This window comes from Vicugna pacos, unplaced genomic scaffold (genome assembly GCF_048564905.1).
Source record: "Vicugna pacos unplaced genomic scaffold, VicPac4 scaffold_19, whole genome shotgun sequence".
NCBI classification, from domain to species: Eukaryota; Metazoa; Chordata; class Mammalia; order Artiodactyla; family Camelidae; genus Vicugna; species Vicugna pacos.
The window spans coordinates 28,740,105-28,762,288 of NW_027328740.1; the positions used below are offsets into that span (position 1 = coordinate 28,740,105).

The 22,184-nt window shown below is 47.2% G+C and overlaps 1 protein-coding gene and 2 long non-coding RNA genes across 10 annotated transcripts in view; all 3 read right to left on the reverse strand.

Moving 5' to 3' along the window:
• LOC140693107 (trafficking protein particle complex subunit 9-like) overlaps nucleotides 1–8,219 on the reverse strand; it is a 101,785-nt gene extending 93,566 nt beyond the window's left edge. For 6 of the 7 annotated variants that reach the window (XR_012068770.1, XR_012068768.1, XR_012068769.1 and 3 more), the window contains exons 1-2: nucleotides 7,946–8,219; nucleotides 4,689–4,857 (exon numbers count right to left, since the gene is read on the reverse strand). The gene's annotated coding sequence lies outside the window, so the exon portion shown is untranslated. Of the gene's footprint in view, nucleotides 1–4,688; nucleotides 4,858–6,092; nucleotides 6,217–7,207; nucleotides 7,397–7,945 lie in introns of all 7 variants that reach the window. The other variant, XM_072957170.1, reaches the window with a different exon arrangement.
• Nucleotides 8,220–8,330: 111 nt separating this feature from the next.
• On the reverse strand, nucleotides 8,331–11,140 carry LOC140693119 (uncharacterized). Of its 2 annotated transcripts, XR_012068793.1 has the most exons (5): nucleotides 10,974–11,140; nucleotides 10,798–10,820; nucleotides 10,140–10,223; nucleotides 9,891–10,003; nucleotides 8,331–8,492 (listed from the first exon to the last, which is right to left on the reverse strand). It is a non-coding gene; the product is annotated as an uncharacterized lncRNA (long non-coding RNA). The 2 variants fall into 2 exon arrangements; XR_012068792.1 differs by having other exon boundaries at nucleotides 10,798–10,974.
• Nucleotides 11,141–12,554: 1,414 nt separating this feature from the next.
• LOC140693112 (uncharacterized) lies at nucleotides 12,555–21,964 on the reverse strand. The gene is made up of 4 exons (XR_012068782.1): nucleotides 21,819–21,964; nucleotides 16,679–16,765; nucleotides 13,149–13,277; nucleotides 12,555–12,805 (listed from the first exon to the last, which is right to left on the reverse strand). It is a non-coding gene; the product is annotated as an uncharacterized lncRNA (long non-coding RNA).
• Nucleotides 21,965–22,184: the final 220 nt, after the last annotated feature.

Sequence of the window (22,184 nt, forward strand, 5' to 3'; positions counted from 1 at the left end):
AAAAGCCAAAATAGAAGGTATTTCAATACTGATTTCAGACAAAACAGACTTTAAAACAAAGGCCATCAAGAAAGATAAAGAAGGACATTTTATATTGATTAAAGGAGTGATACAAGATGAAGATATTACTCTCGTTAATATATATTCACCCAATATAGGAACACCAAAGTACATACAAGAATTACTAACAGAGATAAAGGGGGATATTGATGGGGATACAATCATAGTTGGAGATTTTAACACTGCATTAACATCACTAGACAGATCTTCCAGACAGAAAATAAACAAGGCAACAGAGAAATTAAATACTACAATAGAAAAACTAGATTTGGTGGATATTTTCAGAGCATTACACCCCCAAAATAGGATATAAATTCTTTTCAAGCGCACATGGAACATTTTCCAGGATCGACCATGTACTTGGGCACAAAAGAAACCTGAACAATTTTAAGAAGATAGAAGTTATCTCAAGCATCTTTACTGACCACAATGCCATGAAACTAGAAATCAACAACAGTGAAACAAAGGAGAAAAAAAGGAAAGCATGGAGATTGAACAATATGTTATTGAAAAAAACAATGGATCAATGAGGAAATCAAAGCTGAAATTAAGAAATACCTTGAAACAAATGATAATGAAAGCACAACCACTAAAAACCTATGGGACACAGCAAAGGTAGTGCTAAGATGGAAGTTTATAGCGATACAGGCCTTCCTCAAAAAAGAAGAACAATCTCAAATAAAGAAGTTAACCCACCAACTGAATCAATTAGAAAAAGAAGAACAAAAAGCCCAAAAAGCAGCAGAAGGAAGGAAATAATTAAGATGAGAGAGGAATTAAATACAATAGAGATTAACAAGACCATAGAAAAAATCAACCAAACCAAAAGCTGGTTTTTTGAAAAAGTAAATAAAATCGACAAACCTCTGGCCAAACTCACAAAGAAGAAAAAAGAGAGAGCACAAATTAGCAAAATAAGAAAGGAAAATGCAGAAATTACAACAAACAAAATAGAAATACAGAATATCATACGAGAATATTATGAAAAACTACGTGGAAACAAACTGGATAACCTAGAGGAGGTGGACAAGTTTCTGGAAATCTACTGTCCAACAAAACTGAATCAAGAAGAAACTGAACAGTTGAACAATCCGATCACTAGAAAGAAATAGTTATAGCAATTAAAAACCTCACTACAAATAAAAGTCCAGGACCGGATGGCTTCACTGGGGAATTCTACCAAACATACAAAGAAGAACTCATACCAGTCTTTCTCAAACTCTTCCAGACAATTGAAAAGGAGGGAATACTCCCAAACTCATTCTATGAAGCCACCATCACCCTGATACCAAAACCAGGCAAAGGCACTACAAAAAAAGGGAATTATAGGCCAATATCACTGATGAACATAGACGCCAAAATCCTCACCAAAACTTTAGCAAATAGAACCCAACAACACATAAAAAATATTATACATCATGACCAAGTGGGGTTCATCCCAAGGACACAAGGCTGGTTGAACATACGGAAATCAATCAATGTAATACATCATATCAACAAGAGAAAGGACAGAAAACACATGATCATCTCAATCGATGCAGAAAAAGAATTTGATAAAATTCAACATCCATTTATAATAAAAACTCTCGCCAAAGTGGGTATAGAGGGAACATATCTCAACATAATAAAAGCTATATATGACAAACCTACAGCCAGCATAGTACTCAGCGGTGAAAAACACAAAAACTTCCCACTAAAATCTGGGACAAGACAAGGATGCCCACTATCACCACTCCAATTCAACATAGTCCTGGAAGTCCTAGCCACAGCAGTCAGGCAAGAGAAAAAGTAAAAGGGATCCAAATTGGAAAAGAAGAGGTAAAACTGTCATTAAATGCTGATGACATGTTACTATATATAGAAAACCCTAAAAGGTACACCAAAAAGCTTCCAGAGCTGATTGAAGAATTCAGCAAAGTAGCTGATTACAAAATTAACGTTCAAAAATCAGTTGCATTTCTTTACACTAACGATAAATCAACAGAAAAAGAAAGTAAAGAAACAATCCCCTTTAAAATAGCACCCAAAGTAATAAAATATCTGGGAATAAATCTAACCAAGGAGGTGAAATATTATACACAGAAAACTATAAACCATTGATGAAGGAAATTAAAGAAGACTTTAAAAAATGGAAAGATATTTCATGCTCTTGGATTGAAAGAATCAATATTTTTAAAATGGTCACACTGCCCAAGGCAATCTACAGATTTAATGCAATCCCTATCCAAATACCCAGGACATATTTCACAGAACTAGAACAAATCATAATAAAAATTATGGAACCATCAAAGACCTAGAATTGCCAAAGCATTACTGAAGAGAAAGAAAGAGGCTGGAGGAATAACTCTCCCAGGCTTCAGAAATACTATACAGATATAGTCATCAAGACAGCATGGTATTGGTACCAAAACAGACATATAGACCAATGGAACAGAATAGAAAGCCCAGAAATGAACCCACTTACTTTTGGTCAACTCATCTTCAACAAAGGAGGCAAGAATATACAATGGAATAAAGACAGTCTCTTCAGCAAATGGTGTTGGGAAAACTGGACAGCAGCATGTAAAACAATGAAGCTAGAACACTCCCTTACACCATATACAAAAATCAACACAAAATGGATTAAAAACTTAAACATAAGACAAGATACAATAAACCTCCTAGAGGAAAACATAGGCAAAACATTATCTGACATACATTTCAAAAATTTTCTCCTAGAAGAAATAAAAGCAAGAATAAACAAATGGGACCTAATGAAACTTACAAGCTTCTGCAGAGCAAAGGAAACCAGAAGTAAAACAAGAAGAATACCTACGGAATGGGAGAAAATTTTTGCAAGTGAAACCGACAAAGGCTTGATCTCCAGAATATATAAGCAGCTCATACGACTCAATAAGAAAAATTAAACAACCCAATCCAAAAATGGGCAGAAGACCTAAACAAGCAATTCTCCAAGGAAGACATAGAAATGATCAAAAAGCACATGAAAAAATGTTCAATATCACTAATTATCAGAGAAATGCAAATCAAAACTGCAATGAGGTATCACCTCACACCAGTCAGAATGGCCGTCATTCAAAAATCCAAAAATGACAAATGCTGGAGAGGCTGTGGAGAAAGGGAAATCCTCCTACACTGCTGGTGGGAATGCAGTTTGGTGCAGCCACTATGGAAAACAGTGTGGAGATTCCTCAAAAGACTAGGAATAGACTTATCATATGAACCAGGAATCCCACTCCTGGGCTTGTATCCACACGGAAATCTCCTTCAGGATGACACCTGCACCCCAAAATTCATAGCAGCACTATTCATAATAGCCAAAACATGGAAACAGCCTAAATGTCCATCAACAGGTGACTGGATAAAGAAGATGTGGTATATTTATACAATGGATTTCTTTTCATCCATAAAAACCGACAACATAATGCCATTTGCAGCAACATGGATGCTCCTGAAGAACGTCATTCTAAGTGAAGTAAGCCAGAAAGAGAAATAAAAATACCATATGAGATCACTCATATGTGGAATATAAAAAACAAAAACAAAAACAAACAAAAACAAAGCATAAATACAGGACAGAAATAGACTCACAGAAAGAGAATACAGACTTGTGGTTACCAGGGTGGTGGAGGGTGGGAAGGGATGGACTGGGATTTTAAAATTGTAGAATGGATAAACAAGATTACACTGTATAGCACAGGGAAATATACACAAAATATTATGATAAATCACAGAGAAAAAAAGTGACAATGATTGTGTATATGTCCATGAATGACTGAAAAATTGTGCTGAACACTGGAATTAGACACAACATTGTAAAATGTTTATAAATCAATAAAAAATTTTAAAAAAGATAAAATGAATCTTATATAACATAGTGAACAATAAGGACATCATGAAAAAGAAAACAGATCAATTTTTTTTAAGAACTATACAGAACTTATGGAAACAAAATACAGATATCATTTGGTATATAAAATTCAATGTATGAGTTAAGTAACATTTTAATCTTCAATATCTAGGGTGTTCATTAAAATTCAACAGTAATCTCTAATGTAATTGTTTAAAAGAGAATGAAAATACAGAAGTCAAAATGAAGAATGCAAAATAGGCCGGTCACTATTCTAAGTTCTTCATATATTTTATCACTAAATGCTCACAGTCTTTGAGGTGTATAGTACCACTTTTTGTATATGAAGAAATTGAGTTTCAAAGTGATTAAATATCCTGGTTACATGGTTAGCAAGTGAGGGAATCAATCCCAGATAGGCAGTGTCTAGACGCCTTGCCCTTAACCATGACTGCAAGATATATAACAGGCAGGAGAAAAGCAGAGCAAAGCAAATAGAAATCACAAAACAAGATGCCAGAAATAAGACATTATCACTAATCACAATGTATTTAGATGAAACAAATAATGAGTTAAAAAATTTACAGATTTCATTTACGTGAGACAAAGCATAATTGAAACTTAAAACTGGTTGAAAGCTTAGAAAAATAACAGAAAGACGTCAAAAGTTAGAGCCAGAAAAAGAGACACCTGAGAAATACTAATCAATGGAAAGGTAATCACTCAAGCCTCCCTCAGGTTCATAGGTACCTGAAACCCACCTTGGCCTGACACTTACCAGCTCTGTGCCTGAGCGAAACACTCAGTCCCCCGGAATCTTCGTTCACTCCTCTGTGAATGTAAGGAATCATCCCTCCCTGCATGTGGCCAATTTGTATTGATGCTGTGCCACGAGTACTGGCCAAGACACCTGAGGACCGTCAGTGAACAAATAAGGATCCTTGTCCCTGTAGGAGTGAGGAAGAGCAGAATATAAACTACAGTCGTGACAGTCATGTGAAATATATGGTATTCTAGAAGGTGATAGAAATAATATGATCAGGGAGAGGCAGTTTCTGGGGCAGAGACAAGGGGAAGGCAGTTTCCAATTTAAAATGAGATGGCCAGAGCTGGCCTTACTGAAGACCTTCAGAAGGGGGTGCTAGTTGCTGAGCTACCTCTAACATAGCACCGCACACTGGGTGACGGGAACCACAGAGACTCACTGTCTCACAGCCCTGGGGGCGGGGAGTCTGCAGGCAGGGTGTCAGCAGGGCTGGTTCATCCTGAGGGCTGGGAGGGAGAGGCTGGTCCAGGCCTCTCTCCTTGGCTTGGAGACGACCGTCTTCTCTCCACATCTCATCACGTCATCTCCCATGTACACGTGTCTGTGCCCACATTGCCCCTTTTTATCAGGACACAAGTCATACTGGATTAGGGCCCACCCTAATGACCTCTTCTTAACCAATTACATCTGCAACAACCCTATTACCAAATGATGTCATGTTCTGTAGTCCTGGGGGTTCAGCATATGACTTTGACAGAGACCGGCCAGGGCAACAGGCCTGTGGGTGCATGTCTGATGTCCCCAAGAGCCAGCAGGGAGGCCAGTGTGGCTGGAGTGGAGTGAGCCATGGAGAAAACCGGAGATGAGCTCAGCTTGGGGAGGGGGAGGAAAGCTGTAAGGTCACCATAAGGACTCTAGCTTCTTCACTGAGTGAAATGAGAAGCCATTGCAGGATTTTGAGCAGAGAAGATCACACCCAGGGTCTCAATCACGCCTGATTTAGGTGATGAGGGTGAAAATATTTAGGCTTTTGAGCTGATAATAGTTAGACTACATGTTGGACTTTGAATTGATGTTGTAGTAAATGAGACTCTGGAGGGTGTTGGGATGAGGTGGATGCATTTTGCATGTGGGATGGACAAGAACAATTGGGGCAAAAAGAACAACTTGGTAGAATAATGGCCCCCAATATGTCCACTGTCTGATACCTAGTACCTGGGAATATGTCACTGTGCATGGCAAAAGGGACTCTGCAGGTGTGCCTGTCAAGGACCTTGGGATGGCAGATCACTGTGGGAAAGCAAACGTCATCACGGAGGTCCTTAGAGGAGACAGGCAGATTGGTCAGAGACAGAGATGTGAAGTGAAAGCAGAAGTCACAGTGACACAGGGCCCTGGGCCAAGGAGTGTGAGCACCTCTGCAAGCTGGGAAAGGTAGGAAGATGAATCCCTCCCAAGAGCCTCGGTGTGGAACGGAGCCTTGGCCACACGTTGGTTTTAGCCCACTGACATTGACTTCACACTTCTGCACCCTAGAACACTGAGAAAATGGATGTGTGTTACTTTAAGCCACTGAGTCTGTGGTCCTTTGTTACAACAGCAATAGGAAAGGAACTCAGGAACCAACATGGACATGAACCACAGGCTGCCTGCTCTGCTGGCAGGAAGTTCTTTGTCTCTGATCCTGGGGGAGTGTCCTGTCTTCTGGCAGCATCCACAAACTACCTCATGCTAACTTGGCAGCTTGCAGGTGGTCAAATCTTAACCCTGCACAGTTCTTGATATTTAGTTAATAAAAAAGATGGTGTCATCATGGGTATTTTTCCATCTTTTAAATACACTTCAGTCTTCTAATTGAGAGACTGTGTAAATAGTTTTCAATCTTAATAATAAATAACTGTGGTTTTATTTTGTTACTTAAATTACGAACAATAATATTCACATTAGTAAAAGTTATTAAAATCAACATTCTTCAATGAAAATATCAAGTTTCTTTTTGCATGAACATGTATTAACTACAAGAAATGTTCCATGCTTGTTCTACGATTTAGTGTTAGAGTCTTAAAGAATAATATTTTCCTCAAAAGGTATTATGACGAGGGGATTTCTTTTGGTGGAATGGTTCCTACATAAAATTTGATGAATGGCTCAGGCCACTGGGAACCTAGAGATGATAGAAATAAGGAGGCATTATAAACACAGAACAATTTTTAAAGGAATTAAAAAACTTGATGTGTGAAAACAAAGAATCAGAGAATATTCTTGTGAAATAAAAGTATTTCTCAGCATAAGCAAGACACTGGGTGAACAAATCTAAAAGGAAAAAAACACCCAGAGATTAGCAGCGAGTCATGCATGCAGTGGAACTGATCAAAACCAAGTTGTTTCCAAACCAGTGTACAGGCTTGACGCCTTCATAAATCAAGTCTGTGTGGCACCAGGCCACCTCAAATACATGTTGATGAGATATTTATAAGCTCTTCAACATCCCAGCTCAAAGCCCACACAGGAGTCACACGACTATCACCTACACGTCTGCAAAACACACATCATAGTGAATAGCACTTTTCTTGCTAAGTAGTCGGTGGCAGGGCACTGTGAGCAGATAGAGATACAGGGACACAGGGACACAGAGGCATCTCCCCTCACTCAGCTGAGAACTTCCCGTGCATTCCTGGGCACAAGATTGTCATAATGTACACCATGCATTGATCTTCCTCCTAGGAAAGAAACGACAGTGTTGTCCTCAGGTTTGAGCAAGGGTGGCCGGGGGATCTCAGAAGAGCTGTTTCAGCACAACCAATAGAAATGATGGCCACCGTGACCACGAGAGACGTCCCCTGCTATCTCGGTAGGTACTTCGGTTCCTGACAAAAGTTGGGCTCAATAAAGGGTTGAGTAGAAGGCACAGACCTGAGGGATGCCCCAGCAATAGGCAGGAGGTAGGGCCTGGTTTATACTGCTCTGGGTGTATCCCAGCCTCATCCGAATATGAAATCAGAAATTTGCAAAACAGCAGAGCTGGGATGGATCACCTACTCCAGACTCCTCACCTTACAGTTAAAAGGGTGGCAGCCCTGACAGGCAAAGCAACGTGCTAAAGGCAGAGCGTGGAAGTGGCAGCACCAGATGAAACACACCATTCCAACCCCCGTTCAAGGCCGCTAACACTGAGTATGGGGCCAAGATTTCCAACTAGGAGAATGAGAAAGTGTAAATACTTTGTTCCCCCCAAAACCCCAAATGTTTTTAAAGGCACAAAAACTCACCTTAAATAGCTCTCTTCTGAAGGGGCACTCTTCTGTCTCCATCTTTCTGTCTGTCTCCATTTCTCTCTCTCAGACACAAACACATACAATTTTGTGAATGGGGAATTCCTGCCATACAAAGACAGACTTCACATCTTCAGAAAGACACTTGACAAAGCACATTTCTCAATTCAAGTCTTTGTGTGAGGTCTGAGAAACTGGCTTATCTTCTAGAACAATTGGTGGTTCCAAAATCAGGAGATCATCTTCCCCAAAGGAAGAGTTCTGCTCCGTGTTGATTAAGTTGGGGATGTCACATTTCATGAGCCTGTTCGGCTCCTCCTCTGGCCGCCTGCTGCATCTGATGGATTCCTGGAGCCGAAAATCACTGTCAAGGGCAAAGTTTGAGATGCCAGCTTTGGCCTTGTCCAAGTGGTCCACTTCATTGACGTAGCAGTGAAAGAGGGACCGAGATTCATCACTGCGCTGCCAGAGAATACCTTGGGCACCACTGGTCTTCCAAAGTCTGACACAAAGCTTTTCAGTCTGAATCACTTCTCGGGAGACTCTGCATTGTTATAAAGAAAACCAAAATAAAATATCGCTCACACTCTAGCTCGGTGACCTGAAGAATCATAGTTTTTGCCATCTACTGAGTGCAAGTCCCTGCACATAGCACGCTTACAAGCACTGGAAGTGAGAGACATCATTTCTGAACACATAAATTTAAACCCAAGGCAAAGTCTCAAGTGAGGGCCCTTGGACCATCCTGAAAAGACATCGTTCCCTGAGAATCCTCAATATTGCTGTATCGCACAACACTCTTTCTCAATGCGACACTCAGATCATCTTCATCAGAATTAAAGTACTTCTTAAAATGCAGAATTCTGGGGTACACTCAGCGTCTTCAGTGGTAGGGACAGGTAGTCTGTATTTTCAGAGTCGCCAAGATAACTAAAAACGCTCAGGTTTAACATCGTCATCTACATCGGGTCACCTGAGCATCGACAATGCTGTCTCACGTGGTGAGGGGGTTGCCATGTGTGTCAGGGTGCTGTCCTACCCACGAGACTCCCCCGATTCTCAGAACTGACAGTGCTGCCCCATTGGGCACGAAATACCACCATTTCACAATGCATACGCAGGGTGCCCGACTGACAGATACAATCAGTGATAGGAGAGGGGACAAAACTCAGCTTTCTGATACCTTATTTCACTTACTGTGGGACGAATGATCAATTCAAGGGTAATAAATCAGTGAATGAGTGAATAACATGACTCTCGTTACTCCCACGAGTGCCTGGAAGAGCAAGCCTGGGCACACTGAGAATCATAACAGCCCATCTACTTAATTGCCATCCTTCCAAGATTTGTGTAAAGGTTACTTCCACCCAGGCAGTGACTCCTGAAGGGCAAGAATCATGTCTGAACACACTCTCAAATCCAGAACAGAACCTGACAACAATTAGGCTCTGGAGTCTGTGTTTAGCGAGTGTGGAATCTCAGTGATTCCAGCTCATACACCTTGCCTTCCCATTCCACCCCTCACGATATGGCCCTTATGACCAGTTTTCCCGGGGCTGGGGCCACGGAACCCATTTACAGGACTGGAAGAATCTGATCATATAAACCATCCCCCAGAATATCATCAAGAGTCACCTGCATTTCAGGGATCAGTAATCCCAGAAGCTTTGCAGGTCAGGCAGCTGAGGGATTTTTATATCAGCTCTGTCTTATACTGTGGCTGCCTGGGTGATATCAGACAAGGAATTCTCAAAAGCCTGAGCTTTTCCTTTCAGGAATAATCTACTTAAAACTCTCATTGACCATTTAACAAATGTGATGTGAAGGTCAACGATTTACACAGGAGTATAAAATTCACTAGGTCGTGGATTTAGAATCAGAGAAAAATCATTTGAGAAAGATTGACAGAATGTAGCTTTAATGCATATTTAAGTATTCTTACCTTTCAGTAAATCATCTTCTTCCCCTACTTATCACTTCACCCAAGTTTAAAAGATGTTTCAGAACAGGGATGAGTGTGCCAGCAATCTGTGACCCATTAACCTAAAATGTCACCTAGGAAAAACAGGGGACTAACACATTTTTAAAAAGTATGGTGAGGACAGCGGGACCATCCCCCAACTCCACACTAAGAAGTTCTGAGTAATAGCTTTCCTGCCTGCCTTGGGCATCAGCTGATGTGAAAACCCACCTAGAAACCACACTGTCCAGCAGCTCTTCCGTAACACAGGCTACACTTTCCCAGGATTAAGAATTGAGTCAAGGAACTCCTTCCCTGAAGAATAAAGACAAAAGAGAACAAGAGAGTTCTTCCCCTCCCTAGGGGAGAGCCCAGACCTTGGGCTGCATGCACTGCGCCCACCTCCCAGGGGAAGGATAACCTGGAGAAGGACGTCCTGCGAAACTAGGGCAGCAAAGGTAGAGATGGGAACAAATAGACCAGCTGGCCTGGGACAGCCCCCTATGTCGCTGCCTTGGATGTTGCCTCCGCCCCCTCAGCACAACCTGCCCACCTCCGGTGGCTAAGCTGTCAGGAAAACTGTGCTTTGAGACCTGGGGCAACAGAGGCTGCCCCCAGGCCAAGCTGCTGGGGAGATGGGAGCTAAACTACTAGCTCCCAAGTGACAGTCTCCATAACCTCGCATTCACCCCGCTACCCCCGCAAATTAACGCACCCGCGGGACATTATGACCCTGAGAAGGGTGACCTGAGAACGAGAGGCAGCAGAGGCCGCCCCCACGTCAGGCCTCCAGAGAGATGGGAGCTTATCCTCCAGCTCGCAATAGGCTGAACCCCTCTCCTCTCCACCCCCTGATCTCACCGCGCCCACCTCCCAGGAGCAATCTGACCTGGTGTGGTGTGTCAGGCGAATCTTGGGCGGGAGAGGCCGTCCCCAGGCCAGGTCAGTCAGGGGAAAGGAGAAGAAGTGGCCCCATTAGGCGGGGCAGCAGGGCGGGGCAGCAGGCCGTGGCAGCTGCCCCTGCCCCTCGACCTCATCGCTTCCGCCTCCCAGAAGCAAGCTTACCTGGAGACGGGCATCTGGCTTCTTGGGCAGCAGAGGACGCCCCCAGGATTGTCCACGGGGAAGAGGGGAGCAAATTGACAAGCTCCGCGCTGAGGGTCCTCTACCCTCGCCGTCTCCACCCTCGCAACTTAAAGTCACCGCCCAGGGGGCCCCTCCCCAGCAGGCTGAATGGGACAGGTGGGTCTGCAGATCTGGGGCAGGAGAGGCCACTCCCACACCAAGCCATCGGGGAGATGGGAGCTAATCCACCAACTCCCCAAGGCATCCCCATCCCCCGCATCAGCCACCGCTCCTGAACCCTGACCTCACTGTGGCCTCCTCTAGGGAGCAGGCTATCCTAGAGATGGACGTCCGGCGAACTTGGGGCAATAGGGATCGCCCCCAGGGCAAACCATGAGGGGAAATGGGAGCAAATGGACCGGCTTCATGGGAAAACCCGCCGCTGATGCCAACACCCCCAACGTACCACGCTCGCCTCCCAGGGTCAGGTTGACTAGGATACACGTGTTCCGTAACCCAGGGCAACAGTGACCGCCCCCAGGACAAGCCGCGGGGATGATGGGAGCAAATGGGCCCGCTTCCCCGCTGTAAGCCCCAGACCCCAGCCACTCCTGCACACTGACTACCCTGCCTCCCGCCCCCAGTTGGCTAAGTGGGACAGGGGTGTCCCGGAACTTGGGGCAGCAGAGGCCGCCTGCAGGCAACACGGTGCAGACATGGAGCTAATCCACAAGCTACTGCGGGGCAGCCTTCCTATCTCCGCAGCCACAAACTTACCAGTTCCCTGACCGCACCGCACCCATCTCCCAGGAGCAAGCTCACCTGGAATCGGACCTCAGGCAAATCTCCGGCGGCAGAGGTCGCCCCCAGGCCAGGCCGCGGGGGAGAGAAGAAATGGAGCAGCTCCCTGGAACGGCCCCCATCCCCCTGGCGCCGCTGCCCCCGCCTCCCAGGACCTAGCTCACCTGGAGACCGGCGTCCCGCCTCTAGGGCAGCGGAGGCCGCTCCCAGGCTCCCCCGCGGGGGAGAGCGGAGCGAATTGACCTGCTACCCCGTGGCAGCACCCCTCCCCCCGTGGGCCCCGCCCCTTAATGTCACCTTCCACTCTCCCCACTCAGCAAGCTGAGTGGGACAGGTGTGTCCGGCGACCTGGGGCAGCAGACGCCGCTCCCAGGCCCGGCAGCCAGGAAAAGGCAGCTAGCTATTCCACCAGTTCGTCAGGTGCATCCCCGCCTCGCTCCTCTGCCGCTGCCGCCGCCCCCGGACCTAACCGCCCCACCCCCCAGGCCAGGCTGCACGGAGGAGAAGAAACTGACCGGCTTCCCAGTGCAGCCTCCCACCCTCCGCCGCCACCGCCGCCGCCGCCACCGCCGCCGCCGCCCCAAACCATTGCACTAGCCTCCCGGGGTCAGGCTGACTGCGAGGATGTGCACTTGCCTTCTGATCCTGGCCACGTGCCTGAGCACCTACCTGCACCCCTACACTCCCTGTACCTCTGAACCCCTGCCACTCTCTGCACATCTGCACTGCCTGCACCCCCAAAACCCCTGAACTGCCTGCACCCTCCACAGCCCCTGCACCCCTGCCACCACTTACACCTTTGCACTGCGTACACTCCTGCACCCCTGCATGTCCCACACACCACCTCTTGGGCCTGTGGCAGAGTCTCTGCTGTTAGACCAATGCAAAGGGACTCACATCTTTGCCAGTATATGATGCATCAGTGGACGTCTGTGGTTGGCAGCAGGAAGGTACATGTTCCCGGTCACTAGCCTGGGCCACTAGGGTGATCTCTGTGAGGTCACCCAGGACGGGCTCAGAGATGCTGTTCTCTGGGAAGAGAGGAGTTGAAACCGGTCTTGAGGGCAGAGCTGTGCTCACCAGGCCGTCCACGCTTCATGTTTTACACAGGGCTTCGGAGAAGTGAAATGGATCCGGCCAAGTAAGACCGGCCTGCTGTGCGCCCACCTCAGTCCTGGGCTCTGAGTCAGACCGACTGGCTCCCACACTCAGGGCCCAGTTTGGGCACCTGAATTGTCCCTTTGAGGCATCCCATCAGTTCTCAGGATGAAGTCTGGCTGCTTCCACCCCATGGCCCTCCCTCCAACTCTGCTGACCCCAGGAAGGTTCCTTATTTGGGGAAGAAGGTAGCCCACCCCCTACCCCACCCCTCACCTTTCTCTAACCCAGGCTGGTGCTCTCTCTGCCCTTCAGAGTCTGGAAAGCCATCCCTCTTCAGTTATGTCCCTTCTGAGATGGACTTGCTTCCACTCCATTCTAGGCGAGGATGCACCATGGAATGCACTGGGTAAGAGAACAAAAATAAACAGTTTCTTCTGTGAGGTTTTCTGTTTATCTACTGGGGCTTGGCTGTGTGTAGTTTGCTACAGCTATTCGTGCGAGAGGCTAAAGCCGCCTGTGTGTCCTTGTTTTCATCTCCCCGCTGTCTTTGGGTTTTCCTTAGACACTCCTGAGACATTTACTTCTTTTAATTTTATTCCTGTCATTGCACAGGGGCCCTACTGATATGGAGGTAAGGTGTTGTGGGAGTGGGACAAATTAGGGCATCTGTAGTCCTGTGATTTATTCTCATTGAGCCTGTGCCCTAAGCTGTGACCTCCACAAGTGTGTCTCTTCCCCCCCACCCCAATTTGGGTGACACAGAAGGTTTTTCCCTTCCCCTAGGTAGGTTAGGCTCTGGTAAAATAATTTCTCACTAAAAATTAAAAAAAAAAACAAAGCAAAACACAACCCCCCACAATGGAAGAGAATGTTCTGGGTGTATTTCAATAGAGCTATTTTTTCCTTTCCTGGCAGGAAGCATGAAGAGTTTTCCTATGATCTTCACTCTGAGAACAGGGTACGGTCCTGGAGGTAAAATGTATGAAAAAGAGTAGGGGGCCCCTCTGACTGGCCCCCTGGAGTTTTCACACTCAGACTTCCCCACGCTGAGCCTCCAGCTGGCCTCAGGGACCTGTTAAATCTGCCTGACCCCTGGGTTCTTACAAAAGCGTGTCCTTCCCTGGGAGCTGTGACTCTCCAAGCCTGCCCGGCTGCCTCTCTGTGTTGGGAGCAGCTTTCCCCCTGTTTTCTTGTGGATCTAAGAAGAGCAGTTGGTTTTCAGCTCCCTCAGCTCTGGTAATGTTTTCAGTACAGAAGGAGCAACTTCTGAGCTCCTCACAAGCTGGACCAGAGGCTGGAAGCCTCCCCTCCTCTGCCTCCATACAGAAAGTCAGTGGCTGTGTTTCTAGCCGAGTTTCTGAAGATTTGGATTTAAACACACACATCCCAGCCCCCACAGGAGCACACAGTCCCATAAATCCCTACAACTTCCACTGGTAACTACGGAACTGATGAGGACACGGGTTTCGGGGCTGCAGAGGCCTGACTGCACGACTTGCTCCGTGGACTATTTATGTGGTTGTTCTGGGCCTTGTCTGAAGTGGCTTGCTTACCGCACCTGGTACATGGGAAATATAAAATAAGTACTAGTACCTCCACTTTTTCTCCCTCTTGGGCCTTCCAACCTAAAAAGTAATAAGTGAACTCAGACGGCCTAGTCACCACAATGAAGTCTGACCAGCCTGGCTCTCCTGAGTGATGGGCACTGACTTGCATGTTAACTCGGAATAGTAGGGGACCCTCCTTCCTCTAACTGGGCACCTCCCCACACTGGGCATGCCCTCAGCTGAGACGGGGCCAACTCCCCATTGAGGTGCTGGTGGCTTCAGTGTGACCTGGCCCTGCCGGGACAAGAACCTGCAGTGAGGTAGAGGGTCAGGAGGAGGGGGGGGTCCCTGCTGGGGCAGCAGGGGGCCCGGTAGCACCCTGCCCAGCCTGGTGCCTGTGGCTCCCCAACATCTCTTACGGCCCCCGGGTCGGCTCTGGTCCAGGCCACTCCATGCACCCTCCCAGTATCTTTTCATTAAGTCCCTTTTTTGCTTTTATCAGCCAGAGGTGGCTTCTGTTGCTTGTTCAGTGAAATAGTGCATCAGGAAACCAGATTATTTCTAAGATCAGTAAAATACCAACTTCGGTCAGCTCGCTGGGCAGACCGTGCAGCACAAATTCCCGCACAGGGCTGTGCAAATGCCTTACGTGAAGGGTCCTCATCATCTGTCTTCAGAGATACAGAAGCTTGTGGTTCAGGTAAAACCTCAGGGAGGGATTGAGGAATCCAAAGCTGGTTGGTTTCAAAGACTAACCTGGTCGGACCAGACCTCTGAGCTGTAGTCAGAAGCCTGGCTCAACGTCACGTGGACTCAGAGCCCTAAGTGTACGGTGGGGCCGGTTTTGTTCCCTTTACAGGCTCTCGTTGGGGAGTCACTGTATCCCCTTACACTCAGCAGGGAATCCAGCCCTCTTAGCCCCATGGATCCCTGAGTGTTCCATGACACAAATCCCGAGAGTGTTTAATTTTCATCTTTGTTTAGGAGGATGAAGGTGGGGCAAGAGGAGACATAAATTCACACTTAGTGATACCAAGTCACAGCCAGTACCTCCTCCTCGGAGAGCTATGTGCTCCCACAGTGGTGGCTGGGGGCTGGGCAGAACCCCTCCACTGGTCACAGAGGGACTCACTCCTCTGGCTGCAACTGATTGTTTGGACAACCAATCCAGAGGGGACAGAGCATCTTTCCCGGGAATTTGGAACTGACACACAGAAATTAATTTCACTCATCTGGGGATTGGGAGGAGGGTGGGAATCAAATGAAACCAGAGCAGGAGAGAAAATTACAAGTGAATGAGAGAGAGACAGAGAGACTGAGCTTGTGAGAGCAAATAGTGGCAAGGAAGGTTAACAATCAGGGGACAGAGGAATTCCAGCTCCTGGCTTTCTAGTGTGTCCCAGCCCATCAACGAACCTTCGGGATGGTTAACATCATTCCAGTTATGCAGATTAGGAAACAGGCTGAAAGATACGGGGGTTGGCTTCGGGTGCACAGTTAATGTAAGTGACACTGGACCCCTCACTTCCCACTGCCTGAAGGCACCATGATCCTCACAGGGACCCTGCTTTGCTGACAATCCAGCACCCTGATCAAAGGGACCCTGCGGGAGTGGGAACCTCTCTGAGTGTGGAGAGTTCCCTGCACCGAGATGCCATGCATCAGCCGGCTCCCGCTCACCCCAAGTTAACGTCTCCCCAGCTGTGCAGTCTCCCGACCTGCTTCCCTCCCTGCCAGGCACCCCGTTCTTACCACCGAGTGTACTGCAGGAGTTCAGGCACAGGGATGCCCAAAGCAACACGAGCCCAACGGCTGTACAAACAGCAGACTCCCATCCCCACCTGGGCTCCATGGGGATAATATGTGTCCTCACCTTTCATGTATCTAAGGTAATCTGTTTCTTCAGCTGGAGGCTATAGAGAAAAATAAAAGGTCCAAAACATCGTTCAGTGAGGAATTCCTCCAAGGACCTGACTCCAGAGTCTACAACCAGTTGTGCTGGCCGCTCATACCCCCGTACTTTGGGTGAGGTGGATTATTGATCAACACAATCGTTGGTGGCCCAGCTCCTGGTCTTGGCTGCCCAGAGGGGGCTGGGGGAATGGGTAAGTCCAGGGCACTCAGGAAGAGCACAGAGGACCTGGCCTCTCCCCTTCGCACTTTTAAACCCCCAAATCTCAAGGCATCGAACAGAGTGCAGCCACAACAATAATGAGATGCTCCCATCTCTTCACTCACTCCTGTCGGTTCACTTACGTGCTGAGCATCCACTGGGTCACAGGACATGACACACAGGATGACCGATGGGACAGGCTTGGTACTTCCCCCTGGATCCTGTTCAATCTGATGGAAGAATGATCACTCATAAATGGTTTCTCAAAAGGGTATATAGACAGAAGACAATCTGCAGAGTGAATCAAATTTTAAAATATAAATGACGATCCCCCAGTCTCCCCGCCTAATGTTAGCAGCATAAAGATAATAGATATTGCCTTTGATCACCAAGGAAGTGGTCACCCCCCTCAGGAGGAAAGGAGAGTTATTCTTTCAGCAGGACACACAAGTGCTCCATCAGATTGGACCAGGACCTCTACATTCATTCAGCAAATCTGTATAAGCTCCTACGACATATGGGAATCTAGTAACTAGACCCGATCCCAAGGCTCTTGGGCTTTATTAGTCAAGAAAATAGACACGACTCCCCATCACTGAGGGCTCAGAGTTTTAGCAGAGGAAACAGGCAGCATGTTGGGGGTAGCAAGAGCTTGGGGAAAAATAAGAGTGGTATGAGCAAACTCAGGTGATGGTGGTGGGGTGCGAGGCAGGCAGGAGGGAATAAGGCATTCCTGGCAGATCTCACAGAGTAATGAACTTGAAGCAGCATAGATCCGGAGCAATAAGGAAGAGCTGGAGCCAGAGGCCCCCAGAATGACGGGAAGAGTGTGCACGGAGAGGCAGAACACGCCGGGTCCTCGAAGACTTTGGGACGACTTTGGCTCCTAATGAAATGGTGACCCTTTTGGTGAGTTTTGATGGGATGGGTGATGTCCAATTTATGCTTTTGTTTTGGTTTTTTGTGGGTGGAGGGTAATTTATTTATTTTAGTGAAGGTGCTGTGGTTTGAACCCAGGATCTCATGCATGCTAAGCATGTGCTCTATCACTGAGCTACACCCACCCCCTCAATGTATGCTTTTATAGGCTCCCTCTGACTCTGTGTGGATGAGATTGTAGAAAAGCAAAGATGGAAGAAGAAGGCTATTTGGTGTCCAGGAAGAGGCTGAAGGTGGCTCCTAGGAGGGTGGGGAACAGGGAGTAGGTGGTTAATGAAGACAGAGTAGCCAGAATTTTCTAACAAGCTGGATTTGCTGTGTGTGTGTGTATGTGTGTGTGTGTGTGTGTAAGAGAAAGAGAGAGAAAGAACATGGTTCCAACATCTGGACCTGGAAAATGGGATGGATGTCCTCTCCATCCACAGGGGATGGGACAAGATGGGGCTGAGCAGGTGGAAAGGGGCTGGAATCAGCTCAGTTCTTCAATGTCATGGTTAAGAAGTCTATTAGATATTGCCACAGAAATGCCTAATAGGTAGAGGAGTCTGGGGGTTTTTTTTCTTTCTTTTTAACATTAAAATATATAATTTGAATGTATTAATTTTATTATGTGAATGAAATTGTAATTTTATTTCATTCCAAGTTATATGTTATAATATCCAAATGGAAAATATATCAGAAAAGGGGAGAAATGAGGGCTTTCACAGAAACTGACTGTCCATAACGTAGGTAAAATTTCAATAATACCAGTCTTCAGTGCAAAAACCTCATCTTGGTGTTACATAAAATTAAATGAAAAAGGACTATGTTGATGTATCATTATTTCATGTTACATAATAGCCCCAAACAAACACACTGTTTAACTGTGAGGCTTGTAGAAATACTATTCACTTTATTGTCATAAATACAGAAATGCAAAAATTTTCTATGGTCGAATTAGCATCTTAGTGGAAATAATAGAGATCTGAGCATTTTACATGATATTTATGGACTGATTTAAAATTTGGAAAAGTAATTTACACAGTAGAACATACGTATGAATGTGAAAGCAAGATGAATGAAAGAAAAATAATATGAGTATCAGGGAGAGAGTTCCAAATGGAAAGGGCCAATCAGGGAGTTTTGAACAAATCGAGAAATTGATGGCATGTCAATTTCCAAATCTAGTTGCTTCCACCAAAAGTATAGCAGAGAGATAGTGGAGAGACCCAGGACCCAACTCCTGGGCACATTCGTAGTAAATGTTTGGAAAAAAGTGGAGACGTTGGCAAAAGACCAGCCAGTGGATTGAAAGCAGAGTGATGGGCTGGAGGCTAAGTAAAGCAGGAACACGGGGAAGGAAGGATGGAAGAGCTGGGTCAAATGCTGCCAAAGGGCCACGCATGATGAAGACTAAAAACTGACCACTATATTTAGCAACGTGGGGTCACTGATGGCCTTGACAGAACAGTTTCCATACAGCAAGGGATCAGGGGAAAAGCCAGAGTGGGTGCAAAAGGGGATGGCTCAACTGAATATGCAGACAGTGAGTTTAAACTACTCATAAAAGATTTGCTGCAAAGACATAGGCTTGCAATTGGTGGGGCGAATTAGAGTCAAGGAGTGATGTTTGTTCCTTTTAAGAGGATGGACTTTTATATACTGATAGGAGACAACTAGCAGGAGAAAAAAATAGATCAGGTAGTGACAGAGAGGATGGATGTGGGAGTGACAGCCCAGAGAAGATTGGATGGATGGCCCCCCTGGCGACTTTTGAATGCTCTGGCTTTCGATGTCACCTGTAATAAGAGGTGGGGCAGCGAGAGTGAGGTTACAGACATCAGAAGGCGAGCGGATGTGCTGGGAGTTGCTGGTGAAATTTCTCTTCTGTTGGCTTCAGTTTGCTTGGTCAAAGAAGAAAAGTAAACTTACCAGCTGAGGAAAGAGGAGGAAGTTACTGGAGTCATGAGCAGAAGATACGAAAGAGCCTTCAGGGACAATGGGACAGTGAAAAGAGCAAGGGGAGACGAGGGGAGTGTGCTCTCAGAAAGTTACATTTTATCTTTGAGGTCCCCAAGTGTTGGAGGTGTGATTGCCCTTCCTGCTGTTTATGAAATAAAAATTGAGTATGGTTCAGGGAAAATACAATTTCATTCTAAGTGGCTGCCTGTTTCTCAGGAATGGTCATCTTAAACTGCAAACATTACCAAAATGTTGAAAAGAAGAACTTGTGTACCCAATGACCCACTATTTTCTATAAATTTGGCTGCTATTTAGTTCCCCTATCAATCCTACAGAACCGATACTGCCTAGGATGGAGATACATCGATGCTTATATGGAAATGAAATCTGTATCTTTTTCCTAAACTCCATGGCTTCCTTAACATCCCATTCCCCTTGGAATTTAGGGGTGTCCGGTATAAGAAATGAGAAACAGTTTGAGAAAATCCCGGCTCAGAATTACACAGCACAACCTCAGCTCAGAAGTGTACAGCCGTCAAAATGTTTAGAAGCAAAACTCCGCAACTACTCTTAAAGGATTTTGCAAACCTGGGCCTGCCTAGATGTTTCCAAACTAGAAAGATACTCCAATCACTTGACCGGTACGGGAACCAGAGGCTGGTCAGCCTTTTCTGTAAAAGTCAGAGAGTAAATATTTTCAGTTTTGCAGATTATTTTGTTGTAACCATGCAGGTCTGCAATAAGAAAGCAAAGAGCACTGGGAGACAGGAAACAAATGGGTATGCCCACACCCTCCCTTCCACTCAGGGCAGCTTCTCTGTGGTGGGGAGCTTTGCCACAATCACTTGTTTCTTTGTTTCCATTGGTTTCTTTGTTTCCACCTTACTGCTCAAGCTCAGAAATTCAAGTGAGCCTGGTCCTTCAGCATCCATGCAGAGAGAAGACTGAGCAGGGATGGGGACCCCATCTGACAGAGAAGAGAGAAGGCTTGTCACCATGACATGAGACAATCGCACCTTCCGGGGTGATAGGGAACAAAGATAAGGGAGGGGCACAGCAGTGGGACCCCTGGGTCACCTGCCAGGCTTGCTCTCCCTCCACGGCCACCCTGGGGGCCTGGGTGGTGTTGGAACTCAGCTACAGTGATTAGGCTGAGGAGACTCAGGGTAAAGGACCCTCCGTCTCCACACCGAGTTCCAAGCGCAGCCCCTCTAAATTTACCCTCTGAGTTTCTGGAACTCAGCTGGAAGAATACATGATCAGGCCAGACCCAGAGCCCAAGCCACACACGACAGGGGTCACGTGAGTTTGTAACCCCGTGCTCAGTGGTCGGGGTCTCCTTGCATATCTGCAGAAATCCCTGTTCTGCCTCATTCCTGGGAGAAACCCCACATCTCCTCCTACTCTGTCTGTTCTTCTCTTGAGGGTATTGTCCTGGAGGGGTGCAGAGTCCTTGAACCTGGCCCTCCAAACGTACATAAGCAGCCTGTTCAATAAAACAAATTATACACTTTTTCACCTTTGCCAGTTTTTTGATTCCAGAAAGGCTGTGGGAATTTTTCTCACTGTCTCCTGTGCCCCCACCACTTGGTGGTCCTCTACTCATGGAAACACGATTTCTCACAACTGCACCCTGCCTCCCAGCTTGTCAGAGGGGAGTGACCCACAAAGACACAGGTGTTTGTGAGGATCTTGTCCCCAAGCAGAAAACCTACTCCTGGAGCCACGGACAGGGATCTGGTCTCCTGAGCTGCTCAGCTCTAATTGAAAGCCTAAACTGGGGACCCCGAACATTGCTGAATGACTTTCTGAGTCACCTTGGCTGGAGAGGCCTGATTTTTCGTTCTAGGAATGGATGTAGCGCAACCTCCATTTTCAGGGCTGACATTCATGATGGATCTAGTTCCCCCAACTGCACCCCAGGAAGGAGAGGCCCTTCCATCCCACTAGTTAGAAACCCATCCCAGGGGAGTTCTGAAGCACCTCATCGCAGTCAGTTCCAGCATCCCTGCTGAGTGGCCCCTGCCCCTGCCCCTGAATGAGCCCCTTCCCTGGGCAATCCCTTCCCCGACATGACCACACCCCAGGTGGTGCTGGGGAAGGCAGGGAGTGCAGTGAGGGGCGGGGGGAGAAGAGCACTTTGTTCTGGAATGAGGGTTCTTGGGGGACCATAGAGCAAGGCACACACCACCCCCAACCTATACCCCAAACAGCCCCGCCAACACAGGGGCTGCTCTGCTCCCTCTCACCATGGCTCTCCTTTGAGACTGCACACAACCCGGCATCTGGCACCCCAGCCCTACCTCCCATCTTATGACAGATCCCTTCTTCTTGGAAACTGCCTAGCAGCGCGTATTCAAGGCCGGCAGCGGGCCTGGCGGATCTGCATTTCAGGTGCCCTACCTGGCCAGCCGTGCGTGCCTGGGCTCAGCCCTCTCTCTCGCCCACCGGTAGCCTGGGTCCACGTCCAGTGCAATCGGAGGCCGCGGAGCCCCGGCTGATCTCCACACAGGGACATGTGAGGGTGCCCCCGCCCCACTGCCTCGCTGCCCCGCTGCCTAGCTGCCCCTCTGCCCCGCCCACTGGTGGTAGCACCGCCCCAGCCTCCGGGCGGCGACACCTGCAGGTCACGACTTCCGCGCAGCCACGCCCTCCACGGCCCCGCCCAGCTATCCCAAAAGCCTCCCCCCACCCCCGTCCTGGCCGCGCCCTGGCTCCCATTGGCTCCGCAAGTTCTGCCCTCACACATCTAGGCTCGGGAGGATGCAC